This window comes from Ranitomeya variabilis, chromosome 4 (genome assembly GCF_051348905.1).
Source record: "Ranitomeya variabilis isolate aRanVar5 chromosome 4, aRanVar5.hap1, whole genome shotgun sequence".
Lineage (NCBI taxonomy): Eukaryota > Metazoa > Chordata > Amphibia > Anura > Dendrobatidae > Ranitomeya > Ranitomeya variabilis.
Window position 1 is genome coordinate 736011296 of NC_135235.1, and position 17914 is coordinate 736029209.

General features: G+C 47.7%; 1 protein-coding gene across 1 annotated transcript in view; it reads right to left on the minus strand.

Annotated features, from left to right (window-relative positions):
• The window catches only part of LOC143767990 (uncharacterized), a 51999-nt gene extending 47538 nt beyond the window's left edge, over window positions 1-4461 (minus strand). Inside the window, exon 1 of the mRNA XM_077256591.1 lies at window positions 4422-4461. The gene's annotated coding sequence lies outside the window, so the exon portion shown is untranslated. The remainder of the gene's footprint in view (window positions 1-4421) is intronic.
• Between the last annotated feature and the right edge of the window lie 13453 nt (window positions 4462-17914).

The following is a 17914-nucleotide window of genomic DNA, read 5'->3' on the forward strand; positions in this document are numbered from 1 at the left end:
ATCTGCCCCAGTGTCTCCAGCATTGCCCCAGTGTCTCCAGCAATCATCTGCCCCAGTGTGTCCTCCAGCAATCTGCCCCAGTGTCTCCAGCATTGCCCCCAGTGTCCAGCAATCTGCCCCAGTGTCTCCAGCATTGCCCCCAGTGTCTCCAGCAATCTGCCCCAGTGTCTCCAGCATTGCCCCCGTGTCTCCAGCAATCTGCCCCAGTGTCTCCAGCAATCTGCCCCAGTGTCTCCAGCAATCTGCCCCAGTGTCTCCAGCAATCTGCCCCAGTGTCTCCAGCAATCTGCCCCAGTGTCTCCAGCAATCTGCCCCAGTGTCTCCAGCAATCTGCCCCAGTGTCTCCAGCATTGCCCCAGTGTCTCCAGCACTGCCACAGTGTGTCCTCCAGCATTGCCCCCAGTGTCTTCAGCAATCTGCCCCAGTGTCTACAGCATTGCCCCCAGTGTCTACAGCATTGCCCCCAGTGTCTACAGCATTGCCACCAGTGTCTACAGCATTATTGCCGTAATGCCGTTACTTAATACACACAAAAAAAAAAAACTGAGTCTCCTCACCTGACCAGCGCTCCAGGCAGCGAACTCCCTTCAGCAGCGCACACTCGCCGGCGTCTGACAGACGCCGGCGAGGTGTGCACTGCGCCTGCGCCCGACTTCAGCTGCCAGCCTCCAATTGGCTGGCGGCTGTTGTTAACTATTGACGAGCGGCCCCTCTCTCTGCCCACCGGCCGGGTCTGGGCACATAATGATATGATATACATACGCCAGTACAGTAGTCAGTCAGGGGGCCTGATGGCGGTGGCCAATCTGTGCGGTAGTAGCCCAGGGCCCCCCCACACCACTGGGCCCTGGGCTACCACCCAGATTGACCCTCTGATAATCCGCCCCGGAGGGTAATACAAGAGACAAGGTGAAAGCTGGTAGAAATGAAGGCGGCCCAGCGAGCCCTGATAGGCTTTATTAGGAGGACTTATGGCCTAACGGGAAGAGCCGGAGACCCCGCTATGGCCGGTGTTCGCAGAGTAGAGTGTTGTCGACCATATGTGTCAGGAAAATCCCCCTTGTCAGTAGCTAAAGTAACATGTGGTTAGAGGCTGCTATTAGTGAGAGTGAGGCGGAGAATTCATTGTGTATCTGATATTGGATATTTCACCTCGTAATCACCCTGTTCTGCATTATTCACTGTTGCTGTAGTGATCACAATTCCCATTATCAGGAAATAAATAATTATATTGGTTACTTCCGCCTTGTGTTTGTCGGTGTGTTGTATCCGGTCACCTGATTACAGGAGCATAATGGGGGCATTATACTGTGTGGGGGCATCATATATACTGCATAAGGGGCATATTGGGGGCATTACACTGTGTGGGGGCATCATATATACTGCATAAGGGGCATATTGGGGGCATTACACTGTGTGGGGCCAAGAAAGGGGCCCTGTACTGTGAGAACAATCCGCTACCTCACTTCCTGTCCTCCATAGTTGGGTCGTATGTATTAATTACCGGAAATAGAACAAAACCGTAATGATTCTTATAAAGTGGCAACAAAATCCTCAAAAGATTCTCAGTGCTGAAGGGGTTAATGTCCCCAGCGCTCAGTAATGGAGAATCTCCAGCACCGACCTCCACCCGCAGAGCCACACTCCACATAGAGAATAATGGAGCCTCCAGCACCGACCTCCACCCGCAGAGCCGCACTCCACATAGAGAATAATGGGGCCTCCAGCACCGACCTCCACCCGCAGAGCCACACTCCACATAGAGAATAATGGAGCCTCCAGCACCGACCTCCATCCGCAGAGCCGCACTCCACATAGAGAATAATGGAACCTCCAGCACCGACCTCCACCCGCAGAGCCGCACTCCACATAGAGAATAATGGGGCCTCCAGCACCGACCTCCATCCGCAGAGCCGCACTCCACATAGAGAATAATGGAGCCTCCAGCACCGACCTCCACCCGCAGAGCCGCACTCCACATAGAGAATAATGGAGCCTCCAGCACCGACCTCCACCCGCAGAGCAACACTCCACATAGAGAATAATGGAGCCTCCAGCACCGACCTCCACCCACAGAGCCGCACTCCACATAGAGAATAATGGAGCCTCCAGCACCGACCTCCACCTGCAGAGCCGCACTCCACATAGAGAATAATGGAGCCTCCAGCACTGACCTCCACCCGCAGAGCCGCACTCCACATAGAGAATAATGGGGCCTCCAGCACCGACCTCCACCCGCAGAGCCGCCCTCCACATAGAGAATAATGGAGCCTCCAGCACCGACCTCCACCCGCAGAGCCGCACTCCACATAGAGAATAATGGAGCCTCCAGCACCGACCTCCACCCGCAGAGCCGCACTCCACATAGAGAATAATGGAGCCTCCAGCACCGACCTCCACCCGCAGAGCCGCACTCCACATAGAGAATAATGGAGGCTCCAGCACCGACCTCCACCCGCAGAGCCACACTCCACATAGAGAATAATGGAGCCTCCAGCACCGACCTCCACCCGCAGAGCCACACTCCACATAGAGAATAATGGAGCCTCCAGCACCGACCTCCACCCGCAGAGCCGCACTCCACATAGAGAATAATGGAGCCTCCAGCACCGACCTCCACCCGCAGAGCCGCACTCCACATAGAGAATAATGGAGCCTCCAGCACCGACCTCCACCCCCAGAGCCACACTCCACATAGAGAATAATGGAGCCTCCAGCACCGACCTCCACCCGCAGAGCCGCACTCCACATAGAGAATAATGGAGCCTCCAGCACCGACCTCCACCCGCAGAGCCGCACTCCACATAAAGAATAATGGAGCCTCCAGCACCGACCTCCACCCGCAGAGCCGCACTCCACATAGAGGATAATGGAGCCTCCAGCACCGACCTCCACCCGCAGAGCCGCACTCCACATAGAGAATAATGGAGCCTCCAGCACCGACCTCCACCCGCAGAGCCGCACTCCACATAGAGAATAATGGAGCCTCCAGCATCGACCTCCACCCGCAGAGCCGCACTCCACATAGAGAATAATGGAGCCTCCAGCACCGACCTCCACCCGCAGAGCCACACTCCACATAGAGAATAATGGAGCCTCCAGCACCAACCTCCACCCGCAGAGCCGCACTCCACATAGAGAATAATGGAGCCTCCAGCACCGACCTCCACCCGCAGAGCCGTACTCCACATAGAGAATAATGGGGCCTCCAGCACCAACCTCCACCCGCAGAGCCGCACTCCACATAGAGAATAATGGAACCTCCAGCACCTACCTCCACCCGCAGAGCCGCACTCCACATAGAGAATAATGGAGCCTCCAGCACCGACCCCCACCCGCAGAGTCGCACTCCACATAAAGAATAATGGAGCCTCCAGCACCGACCTCCACCCGCAGAGCCGCACTCCACATAGAGAATAATGGAGCCTCCAGCACCGACCTCCACCCGCACTCCACATAGAGAATAATGGGGCCTCCAGCACCAACCTCCACCCGCAGAGCCGCACTCCACATAGAGAATAATGGAGCCTCCAGCACCGACCTCCACCCGCAGAGCCGCACTCCACATAGAGAATAATGGAGCCTCCAGCACCGACCTCCACCCGCAGAGCCGCACTCCACATAGAGAATAATGGGGCGTCCAGCACCGACCTCCACCCGCAGAGCCGCACTCCACATAGAGAATAATGGGGCCTCCAGCACCGACCTCCACCCGCAGAGCCGCACTCCACATAGAGGATAATGGAGCCTCCAGCACCGACCTCCACCCGCAGAGCCGCACTCCACATAGAGAATAATGGAGCCTCCAGCACCGACCTCCACCAGCAGAGCCTCACTCCACATAGAGAATAATGGAGCCTCCAGCACCGACCTCCACCAGCAGAGCCTCACTCCACATAGAGAATAATGGAGCCTCCAGCACCGACCTCCACCCGCAGAGCCGCACTCCACATAGAGAATAATGGAGCCTCCAGCACCAACCTCCACCCGCAGAGCTGCACTCCACATAGAGAATAATGGAGCCTCCAGCACCGACCTCCACCCGCAGAGCCGCACTCCACATAGAGAATAATGGGGCCTCCAGCACCGACCTCCACCCGCAGAGCCGCACTCCTCATAGAGAATAATGGAGCCTCCAGCACCGACCTCCACCCGCAGAGCCGCACTCCACATAGAGAATAATGGAGCCTCCAGCACCAACCTCCATCCGCAGAGCCGCACTCCACATAGAGAATAATGGAGCCTCCAGCACCGACCTCCACCCGCAGAGCCGCACTCCACATAGAGAATAATGGGGCCTCCAGCACCGACCTCCACCCGCAGAGCCGCACTCCTCATAGAGAATAATGGGGCCTCCAGCACCGACCTCCACCCGCAGAGCCGCACTCCTCATAGAGAATAATGGAGCCTCCAGCACTTACCTCCACCCTCAGAGCCGCACTCCACATGTATGGCTGTTCTGTGCGCACAGGACCTGTGATGAGGTCACAGGAGGGGAGGAGTCAGGGGTCACATGATCAGGGGCCTCAGTGTATGATATGCGGAGTGCAGACTATTACTCACCCAGGGGCGGTCCTTCTGTGGTCTGGGTCCGATGGACGCCGTGGTCCGGTCCGGTGTCTCCCATCTTCTTACGATGATGTCCTCTTCTTGTCTTCACGCTCCGGCTCGGCCGTACTTTGTCTTCCCTGTTGAGGGCAGAGCAAAGTACTGCAGTACGCAGGCGCCGGTGTAACAGGCCAGATTAACCCCCCGCCCAGAATATACCTGGGGTTAAAGTGGCCTGGGCCAGATTATACCCGTCCAGGTCATAATATACCGCAGCTACTGTAGATCAGATTTTTCAGGCTTTTGAGAACCATTGGGTGACATTCTTAATAACGGGGCCCCAGGCAGCACCCAGGGGCCCCAGGCAGCACCCAGAAGCCCCAGGAAGCAAAGAGGGGCCCCAGGAAGCACACGAGGTCCCAGGCAGCACACAGGGGCCCCAGGCAGCGCACAGGGCCCCAGGCAGCGCACAGGGGGGCAGAGACAGTGCACAAGGGAGGGGGAAATGAGTATGCAAGGGGAGAAGAGACAGCGCGCAGGGCCCCTGTGCGCTGTCTCTGCCCCCTGTGCGCAGTTTGGGACCCCCTGTGTGATGTCTGTGGCCCCGTTCTTGAGTATATTAAAGATTAAAGCATATTAAAGATCAGATTTTTCACGTTTATGAGCACCATTGAGTGATATACTCAAGAATAACATAATTTTTCAACATTTTAGTGTTTAACCCCTTAAGCCCCGAGGGTGGTTTGCACGTTAATGACCGGGCCAATTTTTACAATTCTGACCACTGTCCCTTTATGAGGCTATAACTGGAACGCTTCAACGGATCTTGGCGATTCTGACAATGTTTTCTCATGAGATATTGTACTTCATGATAGTGGTAAAACTTATTCGATATAACTTGTGTTTATTTGTGAAAAAAACAGAAATTTGGCAAAAATTTTGAAAATTTCACAATTTTCCAACTTTGAATTTTTATGCCCTAAAATCACAGAGATATGTCACACAAAATACTTAATAAGTAACATTTCCCACATGTCTAATTTACATCAGCACAATTTTAGAACCAACATTTTTTTTTGTTAGGGAGTTATAAGGGTTAAAAGTTGACCAGCAATTTCTCATTTTTACAACACCATTTTTTTTTAGGGACCACATCTCATTTGAAGTCATTTTGAGGGGTCTATATGATAGAAAATACCCAAGTGTGACACCACTCTAAAAACTGCACCCCTCAAGGTGCTTAAAACCACATTCAAGAACTTTATTAACCCTTCAGGTGTTTCACAGGAATTTTTGGAATGTTTAAATAAAAATGAACATTTAACTTTTTTTCACACAAAATTTACTTCAGCTCCAATTTGTTTTATTTTACCAAGGGTAACAGGAGAAATTGGACCCCAAAAGATGTTGTACAATTTGTCCTGAGTACGCTGATACCCCATATGTGGGGGTGAACCACTTTTTGGGCACATGACAGAGCTCGGAAGCGAAGGAGCGCCATTTGACTTTTCAATGCGAAATTGACTGGAATTGAGATTGGACGCCATGTTGCGTTTGGAGAGCCCCTGATGTGCCTAAGCATTGAAACTCCCCACAAGTGACACCATTTTGGAAAGTAGACCCCTTAAGGAACTTATCTTGATGTGTGGTGAGCACTTTGACCCACCAAGTGCTTCACAGAAGTTTATAATGCAGAGCCGTAAAAATAAAAAATCATATTTTTTCACAAAAATGATCTTTTCGCCCCAAATTTTTTATTTTCCCAAGGGTGGGAGAAGAAATTAGACCCCAAAAGTTGTTGTGCAATTTGTCCTGAGTACAACGATACCCCATATGTGGGGGTAAACCACTGATTGGGCGCATAGCAGAGCTCGGAAGGGAAGGAGCGCCATTTGACTTTTCAATGCAAAATTTACTGGAATTGAGATGGGACACCATGTCGCGTTTGGAGAGCCCCTGATGTGCCTAAACATTAAAACCCCCCACAAGTGACACCATTTTGGAAAGTAAACCCCCAAAGGAACTTATCTTGATGTGTTGTGAGAGCTTTGAACCCCCAAGTGTTTCACTACAGTTTATAACGCAGAGCCGTGAAAATAAAAAATTTTTTTTTTTTCAGAAAAATGATGTTTAGCCCCCAGTTTTGTATTTTCACAAGGGTAACAGGATAAATTGGACTCCAAAAGTTGTTGTCCAATTTGTCCTGAGTACGCTGATACCCCATATGTGGGTGGGAACCACTGTTTGGGCGCATGGCAGAGCTCGGAAGGGAAGGTGCGCCATTTGGAATGCAGACTTAGATGGATTGGTCTGCAGGCGTCACGTTGCATTTGCAGAGCCCCTGATGTACCCAAACAGTACAACCCCCCCACAAGTGACCCCATATTGGAAACTAGACCTCCCAAAGAACTTATCTAGATGTGTTTTGAGAGCTTTGACCCCCAAGTGTTTCACTACAGTTTATAACGCAGAGCCGTGAAAATAAAAATTAATTTTTTTTTCAGAAAAATGATTTTTTAGCCCCCAGTTTTGTATTTTCTCAAGGGTAACAGGATAAATTGGACTCCAAAAGTTGTTGTCCAATTTTTCCTGAGTACGCTGATACCCCATATGTGGGGGGGAACCACTGTTTGGGCGCATGGCAGAGCTTGGAAGGGAAGGAGCGCCATTTGGAATGCAGACTTAGATGGATTGGTCTGCAGGAGTTACGTTGCATTTTCAGAGCCCCTGATGTACCCAAACAGTACAACCCCCCCACAAGTGACCCCATATTAGAAACTAGACCTCCCAAGGAACTTATCTAGATGTGTTTTGAGAGCTTTGACCCCCAAGTGTTTCACTACAGTTTATAACGCAGAGCCGTGAAAATAACAATTCTTTTTTTTTTTCAGAAAAATGATATTTTATCCCCCAGTTTTGTATTTTCACAAGGGTAACAGGATAAATTGGACTCCAAAAGTTGTTGTCCAATTTGTCCTGAGTACGCTTATACCCCATATGTGGGGGGAACCACTGTTTGGGCGCATGGCAGAGCTCGGAAGGGAAGGAGCGCCATTTGGAATGCAGACTTAGATGGATTGGTCTGCAGGCGTTACGTTGCATTTGCAGAGCCCCTGATGTACCCAAACAGTACAACCCCCCCACAAGTGACCCCATATTGGAAACTAGACCTCCCAAGGAACTTATCTAGATGTGTTTTGAGAGCTTTGACCCCAAGTGTTTCACTACAGTTTATAATGCAGAGCCGTGAAAATAAAAGTTATTTTTTTTTTTCAGAAAAATGATTTTTTAGCCCCCAGTTTTGTATTTTCACAAGGGTAACAGGATAAATTGGACTGCAAAAGTTGTTGTCCAATTTGTCCTGAGTACGCTGATACCACATATGTGGGGGGGAACCACTGTTTGGGTGCATGGCAGAGCTCGGAAGGGAAGGAGTGCCATTTGGAATGCAGACTTAGATGGATTGGTCTGCAGGCGTCATGTTGCATTTGCAGAGCCCCTGATGTACCCAAACAGTATAAACCCCCCATAAGTGACCCCATATTGGAAACTAGACCTCCCAAGGAACTTATCTAGATGTGTTGTGAGAAGTTTGAACCCCCAAGTGTTTCACTACAGTTTACAACGCAGTGCCGTGAAAATAAAAAATCCTTTTTTTCCCACAAAAATGATTTTTAGCCCCCAAAATTTTTATTTTCCCAGAGATAACAAGAGAACTTGGACCCCAAAAGTTGTTGTACAATTTGTCCCGAGTATGCTGATGCCCCATATGTTGGGATAAACCCCTGTTTGGGCGCACGGGAGAGCTCGGAAGGGAAGGACCACTGTTTTACTTTTTCAACGCAGAATTGTCTGGAATTGAGATCGGACGCCATGTCGCGTTTGGAGAGCCCCTGATGTGCCTGAACAGTGGAAACCCCCCAATTATAACTGAAACCCTAATCCAAACACACCCCTAACCCTAATCCCAACTGTAACCCTAACCACACCCCTAACCCTGACACACCCCTAATTCTAATCCCAACCCAAATCCCAACCGTAAATGTAATCCAAACCCTAACCCTAACTTTAGCCCCAACCCTAACCCTAACTTTATCCCCAACCCTAACTTTAGCCCCAACCCTAACCCTAACTTTATCCCCAACCCTAACTTTAGCCCCAACCCTAACCCTAACTTTATCCCCAACCCTAACTTTATCCCCAACCCTATCCCTAACTTTAGCCCCAACCCTAACTTTAGCTCCAAACCTAGCCCCAACCCTAGCCCTAGCCCTAACCCTAGCCCTAACCCTAGCCCTAACCCTAACCCTAGCCCTAACCCTAGCCCTAGCCCTAATGGGAAAAATGGAAATAAATACATTTTTTTTAATTTTATTATTTTTCCCTAACTAAGGGGGTGATGAAGGGGGGTTTGATTTACTTTTATAGCGTTTTTTATATCGGATTTTTATGATTGGCAGCTGTCACACACTAAAAGACGCTTTTTATAGCAAAAAAGTTTTTGCGTCTCCACATTTTGAGACCTATAATTTTTCCGTATTTTGGTCCACAGAGTCATGTGAGGTCTTGTTTTTTGCGGGACGAGTTGACGTTTTTATTGGTAACATTTTCGGACATGTGACAGTTTTTGATCACTTTTTATTCCGATTTTTGTGAGGCAGAATGACCAAAAACCAGCTATTCATGAATTTCTTTTGGGGGAGGCGTTTATACCGTTCCACGTTTGGTAAAATTGATAAAGCAGTTTTATTCGTCGGGTCAGTACGATTACAGCGATATCTCATTTATATCATTTTTTTATGTTTTGGCGCTTTTATACGATAAAAGCCATTTTATAGAAAAAAATAATTATTTTGGCATCGCTTTATTCTGAGGACTATAACTTTTTTATTTTTTTGGTTATGATGCTATCTAGCGGCTCGTTTTTTGCGGGACAAGATGACGTTTTCAGCGGTACCACAGTTATTTATATCCGTCTTTTTGGTCGCGTGTTATTTCACTTTTTGTTCGGTGGTATAATAATAATAAAGCGTTGTTTTTTGGCTCGTTTTTTTTTTTTTTCTTACGGTGTTCACTGAAGGGGTTAACTAGTGGGACAGTTTTATAGGTTGGATCGTTACAGACGCGGCGATACTAAATATGTGTACTTTTATTGTTTTTTTGGTTTTTTTAGATAAAGAAATGTATTTATGTGAATAATATTTTTTTTTTTTCTTCTTTATTTAGGAATTTTTTTTTTATTTTTTTTACACACCTGGAAATTTTTTTTTTTACTTTTTTACTTTGTCCCAGGGGGGGACATCACAGATCGCCGATCTGATAGTGTGCATAGCACTCTATCAGATCGGCTATCTCATTCACATCGCCGCAGGCTTACAGAGCTGCAGCTGCAGCCTGCTCCTGACCCGGAAGTTCTCCCTGCAGGACCCGGATGCAGCCCCGTGGCCATTTTGGAGCCGGGGCCTGCAGGGAGAAGACGCTCGGTACAAGGTGAGTACATCACCTTGTACCGATCGTCTCAGGGAAGCCCGCAGGGAGCCCCCTCCCTGCGCGATGCTTCCCTATACCGCCGGTACACTGCGATCATGTTTGATCGCGGTGTGCCAGGGGTTATTGTGCCGGGGGCGGTCCGTGACCGCTCCTGGCACATAGTGCCGGATGTCAGCTGCGATAGTCAGCTGACACCCGGCTGCGATCGGCCGTGCTCCCCCCGTGAGCGCGGCCGATCACATATGACGTACTATCCCGTCACTGGGAATTAAGTCCCAGGTCACCTTGACGGGATAGTACGTCATATGGGATTAAGAGGTTAAAACTCTAAACACACAGACTTTTTTTTTACTTCAACCTGAAAACCTTGACTGTTCATAAAAAAACTGTTCAGGATATAATAAAAGTTGTAACATTCTGAAACTTCAACTTATAAAGGTCCTTTTACATGGGGCGATTATTGGTTCCAGAGAGGCTTTCGGCTGATAATTGTACACATGGCTGGTGACAGGACACTACCATATAAATGTTCAAAGGTAATCACTGATAACAACATTAAAATGATTAGTAAACACTGATAACATTAAAATGATCATGAGCCCATGTGCACACGTTCAGGATTTTTCGCGTTTTTTCGATATAAAAGCGTGATAAAAACGCAAAAAAAAAAACGCTTATATATGCCTCCTATTATTTACAGGATATTCCGCATTTTTTGTGCATTTTTTGTGGGGAAAAAAGCAACATGTTCATTAAAAATGCGGAATTGCGGGGATTCCGCACACCTAGGAGCCCATTGATCTGCTTACTTCCCGCACGGGGCTGTGCACACCATGCGGGAAGTAAGCAGATTATGTGCGGTCGGTACCCAGGGTGGAGGAGAGGAGACTCTCCTCCACGGACCGGGCACCATATAATTGGTAAAAAAAAAAAGAATTAAAATAAAAAATAGTCCTATACTCACCCTCTGATGGCCCCCGAAGTGTTCCCGCCTCTCCGGTGCATGCTCTCTCTTCCGTTCCTATAGATCAGTGTTTCCCAACTCCGGTCCTCAAGAGCCACCAATAGGTCATGTTTGCATCACCTGGAGAGGCAATAATTCCATCACCTGGGCAATACTAAGGAAATCCTGAAAACATGACCTGTTGGTGGCTCTTGAGGACCGGAGTTGGGGAACACTGCTATAGATGGTGTGGTTCAGGACCTGTGATGACGTGACTGTCTTGTGATTGGTCGCGTGACCGTTCATGTGACTCACGCGACCAATCACAAGCCGCGACGTCATTGAAGGTCCTGAACCACACCGGCATCTATAGGAACGGACGCCGCTGAGGAGATTGGCTGTCTGCAGAGGGTGAGTATAACCATTTTTTTATTTTTTTTATTATTTTTAAACATTCTATCTTTTACTATAGATGCTGCATAAGCAGCATCTATAGTAAAAAGTTGGTCACACTTGTCAAACAGTATGTTTGACAAGTGTGACCAACCTGTCAGTCAGTTTTCCAAGCGATGCTACAGATCGCTTGGAAAACTTTAGCATTCTGCAAGCTAATTACGCTTGCAAAATGCTAAAAAAACGCAAAAAAAATGCGGATTTCTTGCAGAAAATTTCCGTTTTTCTTCAGGAAATTTCTGCAAGAAATCCGGATGTGTGCACATACCCTGACTGTTTTCAAGATAAAGTGCATGTTCTGTTGTTGACTGCAGATTGAAGCTTGTGGGATAGGTCAACAAATCCATGGTGCCAACTTTGGTGTGGATGACGATGTCACAACTCAACAGATTTGCTGTGGCCATGATTTCAGCATCAGTTGCCCAGACTCCATCACGAGAGATGCCAGAGGTGCTCACATATTCATTCACATCTTGATTACAGTAGCCCTGTAGTTTTTTGGACAAGTCAGTTTTCATGTGGTGGACGACTTTAGCTCTGAGAAGGGAGTAGTTGTCCTCTGTTCCTGTCAGGAAATAGCTGATGGCCCGAAAATAGCAGTTCCCATCACCTTTGGTTTTATATGTAAGCCGTGGTTGTCCAAGATCTCTTGTGCTTCCAAAGTACACAACCCTATTAAATGTAAGGTCAAGAGTGGTGGTAAGATACTTCCTTCCTGAACATGGTAGTGGGTTGAAAGTCTTGGTTTGCTGGTGTTTCTGTGTGGCAGAGTCACTGGGACAGTCATCAGGGGACTGGGGTGGTAGAGAAGTCTCTTCATCCTGGTAAATCTTAAGGTTGCTGGCATGGTAGGTGTTGCTTAGTATCTTGCCAGTCTTATTGTTCTTAAGTTTTACTCGTCCCTTGGTTAAGGATTCCACAACTAAGTAGAGTCCAACCCAGCGTGGTGCCATCTTTTAACCCATGCGTGTTATGATCTGGTGGCCTAAGAGCAGCATGAGACGTACTCTGGAGAAGGTGGTACCTGTACTGACCGCAGACCCTGAACTTAACACCGCAACTAGAAGTAGCCGTGGAATGTACCTAGCACTCCCTGGACATCTCGACACAGCCGGAGGACTAATTACCCCTAGAGATAGAAAAGGGAAAACTATCTTGCCTCAGAGAAAATTCCCAAAGGACAGACAGCCCCCCACAAATATTGACTGTGAGAGGAGAGGGAAAAAACATACAGAGACTGAAATCAAAATTTAGCAAAGGAGGCCACTTCTAGCTAAATAGAAAGGATAGGACAGAGTACTATGCGGTCAGTATTAAAACACTAGAAAATATCCACCACAGAAAATACAAAAACTCCACAGCTAACTAAAGATATGGAGGGTATATCTGCATCTCCAGAGATACCAGCTTGGCTAAACAAATCCTTATACTGACCAAGCTGGACAAGACAAAAAAAACATGGAAAAGAACTGAACAATAAGGCCACAGCATGTGGACAGCAAAAAATCAAGGCCAGAACTTATCTTTGTTGAAAAGAACTGCAAAGCAGGAGAGACCAGGCAGAGATGTGAATCCTCCAGGAACAATGGACAACTGGCACTGACTAAAGGGTGAAGCAAGACTAAATAGCCCAGTCCGATTTGCAGAAAGTGAACACACCTGATAAATGCTGCGATTCAGAGACAGCAGCGCTACCACTTACAACCACTGGAGGGAGCCCAAAGCAGAATTCACAACAGTACCCCCCCCTTGAGGAGGGGTCACCGAACCCTCACCAGAGCCCCCAGGCCGATCCGGACGAGCCAAATGAAAGGCATGAACCAAATCATCAGCATGAACATCGGAGGCAACAACCCAAGAATTATCCTCCTGGCCATAACCCTTCCATTTGACAAGATACTGAAGCTTCCGCCTCAAAAAACGAGAATCCAAAATCTTCTCAACCACATACTCCAACTCCCCATCAATCAACACCGGGGCAGGAGGATCAACAGAGGGAACAACGGGCACCACATATTTCCGCAACAAAGATCTATGAAAAACATTATGGATGGAAAAAGAGGTTGGAAGGGCCAAACGAAAAGACACTGGATTGATAATCTCAGAAATCCTATAAGGGCCAATAAACCGAGGCTTAAACTTAGGGGAAGAAACCTTCATAGGGACATGACGGGAAGACAACCAGACCAAATCCCCAACCCGAAGCTGGGAACCAACACACCGACGACGGTTAGCAAAACGCTGAGCCCCCTCCTGAGACAACACCAAATTGTCAACAACATGAGCCCAAATTTGCTGCAACCTGTCAACCACAGAGTCCACCCCAGGACAATCAGAAGGCTCAACCTGCCCCGAAGAAAAATGAGGATGAAAACCAGAGTTACAAAAGAAGGGTGAAACCAAGGTAGCAGAACTAGCCCGATTATTAAGGGCAAACTCGGCCAATGGCAAGAAAGCCACCCAATCATCCTGATCAGCAGACACAAAGCATCTCAAATAAGTTTCCAAAGTCTGATTAGTTCGCTCGGTTTGGCCATTTGTCTGAGGATGAAATGCGGAAGAAAAAGACAAATCAATGCCCAGCCTAGCACAAAAGGCCTGCCAAAGCCTAGAAACAAACTGGGAACCTCTATCGGACACAATATTCTCCGGAATGCCATGCAAACGAACCACATGCTGAAAAAACAACGGAACCAAATCAGAAGAGGAAGGCAACTTAGGCAAAGGTACCAAATGAACCATCTTAGAAAACCGGTCACAAACCACCCAGATAACTGACATCCTCTGGGAAACCGGAAGATCCGAAATAAAATCCATAGAAATATGCGTCCAATGCCTCTCAGGGACCGGCAAAGGCAAAAGCAACCCACTAGCGCGGGAACAGCAAGGCTGGGCCCGCGCACAAGTCCCACAGGACTGCACAAAAGAACGCACATCCCATGACAAAGAAGTCCACCAAAAGGACCTACCAACCAAATCTCTGGTACCAAAAATGCCCGGATGACCAGCTAACACAGAACAATGAACCTCCGAAATCACTTTACTAGTCCATCTGTCAGGAACAAACAATTTCCCCACTGGACAGCGGTCAGGTTTATCAGCCTGAAATTCCTGAAGAACCTGTCGTAAATCAGGGGAGATGGCAGAAAGAATCACCCCTTCCTTCAGAATACCGACCGGCTCAAGGACCCCAGGAGAATCAGGCAAAAATATCCTAGAGAGGGCATCAGCCTTAACATTCTTAGAACCCGGAAGATACGAGACCACAAAATCAAAACGGGAGAAAAACAGGGACCATCAGGCCTGTCTAGGATTCAGCCGTTTGGCAGACTCGAGATAAATCAGATTCTTATGATCGGTCAAGACCACAATACGGTGCTTGGCCCCCTCAAGCCAATGTCGCCACTCCTCAAATGCCCACTTCATAGCCAACAACTCACGATTGCCGACATCATAATTGCGTTCCGCAGGCGAAAACTTTCGAGAAAAGAAGGCACACGGTTTCATCAAGGAACCATCAGAATTCCTCTGAGACAAAACGGCCCCTGCCCCAATCTCAAAAGCATCAACCTCAACCTGAAAAGGAAGAGAAACATCCGGCTGACGCAACACAGGGGCAGAAGTAAATCGGCGTTTAAGCTCCTGAAAGGCAGAAAGAGCCGCAGAGGACCAATTCGTCACATCAGCGCCTTTCTTCGTCAAATCGGTCAGGGGTTTAACCACACTGGAGAAGTTGGCAATGAAACGGTGATAAAAATTAGCAAAGCCCAAAAATTTCTGAAGGCTCTTCACGGATGTGGGCTGGAGCCAATCATGAATGGCCTGAACCTTAACCGGATCCATTTCTATAGATGAGGGAGAAAAAATGAAGCCCAAAAAAGAAATCTTCTGTACTCCAAAGTGGCACTTAGACCCCTTCACAAACAAGGCATTATCACGAAGGATCTGAAATACCATCCTGACTTGTTTCACATGAGACTCCCAATCATCTGAAAAAATCAAAATATCATCCAAATATACAATCATGAATTTATCAAGATAATTCCGAAATATATCATGCATGAAGGACTGAAACACAGATGGAGCATTAGAGAGTCCGAATGGCATCACAACGTATTCAAAATGGCCTTCGGGCGTATTAAATGCTGTTTTCCATTCATCACCCTGTTTAATACGAACAAGATTATACGCCCCTCAAAGGTCGATCTTAGTAAACCAACTAGCACCCTTAATCCGAGCAAACAAATCAGAAAGTAAAGGTAAAGGGTACTGGAATTTGACCGTGATCTTATTGAGAAGGCGATAATCTATACAAGGCCGCAAGGAGCCATCCTTCTTGGCAACAAAAAAGAACCCCGCTCCCAACGGTGACGAAGACGGGCGAATATGCCCCTTCTCCAAGGACTCCTTTACATAACTCCACATAGCGGCATGCTCTGGCACAGACAGATTGAAAAGTCGGCCCTTAGGGAACTTACAACCAGGAATCAAATTAATAGCGCAATCACAGTCCCTATGAGGAGGCAGGGAACTGGACTTGGGCTCATCAAATATATCCTGGAAATCCGACAAAAACTCAGGAACTTCAGAAGAAGGGGACGAGGAAATTGACATCAAAGGAATATCACTATGTATCCCTTGACAACCCCAACTAGTCACAGACATAGATTTCCAATCCAGTACTGGATTATGTACCTGTAACCATGGGAAACCCAACACAACAACATCATGCAAATTATGCAACACCAAAAAGCGAATATTTTCCTGATGTGCTGGAGCCATGTACATGGTTAACTGTGTCCAGTACTGAGGTTTATTCTTGGCCAATGGCGTAGCATCAATCCCCCTTAAGGGAATAGGGCTCTGCAAAGGCTCCAAGGAAAAACCACAACGCTTGGCAAATTCTAAGTCCATTAAGTTCAGGGCAGCGCCAGAATCCACAAATGCCATAACAGAAAAGGACGACAATGAGCAAATCAGGGTAACAGACAAGAGAAATTTAGGCTGTACAGTACTAATGGTAACAGACCTAGCGACCCTCTTAGTATGCTTCGGACAATCAGAAATAGCATGAGTAGAGTCACCACAGTAAAAGCACAGCCCATTCTGACGTCTGAATTTCTGCCGTTCTGCTCTAGTCAAAATCCTATCACATTGCATAGGCTCAGGACTCTGCTCAGAGGACACTGCCATATGGTGCACCACCTTGCGCTCGTGCAGGCGCCGATCAATCTGAATGGCCAAAGACATTGATTCGTTCAAACCAGCAGGCGTGGGGAACCCCACCATAACATCTTTCAGGGCTCCAGAAAGACCCTTTCTGAAAATCGCTGCCAGGGCATACTCATTCCATTTTGTGAGCACAGACCACTTTCTAAATTTCTGGCAGTATACTTCTGCTGCTTCCTGACCCTGACACAGAGCCAGCAAGGTTTTTTCTGCCTGATCCACAGAATTAGGCTCGTCATACAGCAATCCGAGCGCTTGAAAAAATGCGTCTATATTGAGCAATGCAGGATTTCCTGGCTCAAGGGAGAATGCCCAGTCCTGCGGGTCACCACGCAGCAAAGAAATAACAATCTTCACCTGCTGAATGGGGTCACCAGAGGAACGGGGTCTCAGAGCAAAAAAAAATCTGCAATTATTTTTAAAGTTCAAAAATTTAGATCTATCCCCAGAAAACAAATCAGGAATAGGAATTCTAGGCTCTAGAACCGGAGTCTGAACAACATAATCTTGGATACTCTGTACCCTTGCAGCGAGTTGATCCACACGCAAGGACAGACCCTGAACCTCCATATCAGCACCAGAATCCTGAACCACCCAGAGATTAAGGGGAAAAAAAAAGACAAAACAAGCTGCAAAGGAAAAAAAAATGACTCAGAACTTTCTTTTCCCTCTTTTGAGATGCATTTAACACATTGCGGGCCAGCTGTACTGTTATGACCTGGTGGTTAAGGAGCCACACTGATATGACCTGGTGGCTAAAAGGCAACATGGGACGAGCTCTGAGGAGGTGGTATCTTTACTGACCGCAGTTCCTAATCCTAACAACAACACTAGTAATAGCCGTGGGATGTTCCTGACTCTCCCTAGACACCTCGTCACAGCCTAAGAACTAACTACCCCTAAAGAAGGAAATAGAAAGCTATCTTGCCTCAGAGAAAACCCCAAAAGGAAAGACAGCCCCCCACAAATATTGACTGTGAGTGGAGAGGGAAATGACGTACACAGGAATGAAATCAGATTTTAGCAAAGGAGGCCAAAACTAAACTAGATAGACAGAATAGAAAAGGATACTGTGCGGTCAGTATAAAAACTAAAAATCCACGCAGAGTTTACAAAAATGAACTCCACACCGACTCACGGTGTGGAGGGGCAAATCTGCTTCCCCAGAGATTCCAGCTAGCCTGAATATAACATAATGACAAGCTGGACAAAAAGAGAAATAAATAGCTGAGCAATAGAGTCCAAAGCAAA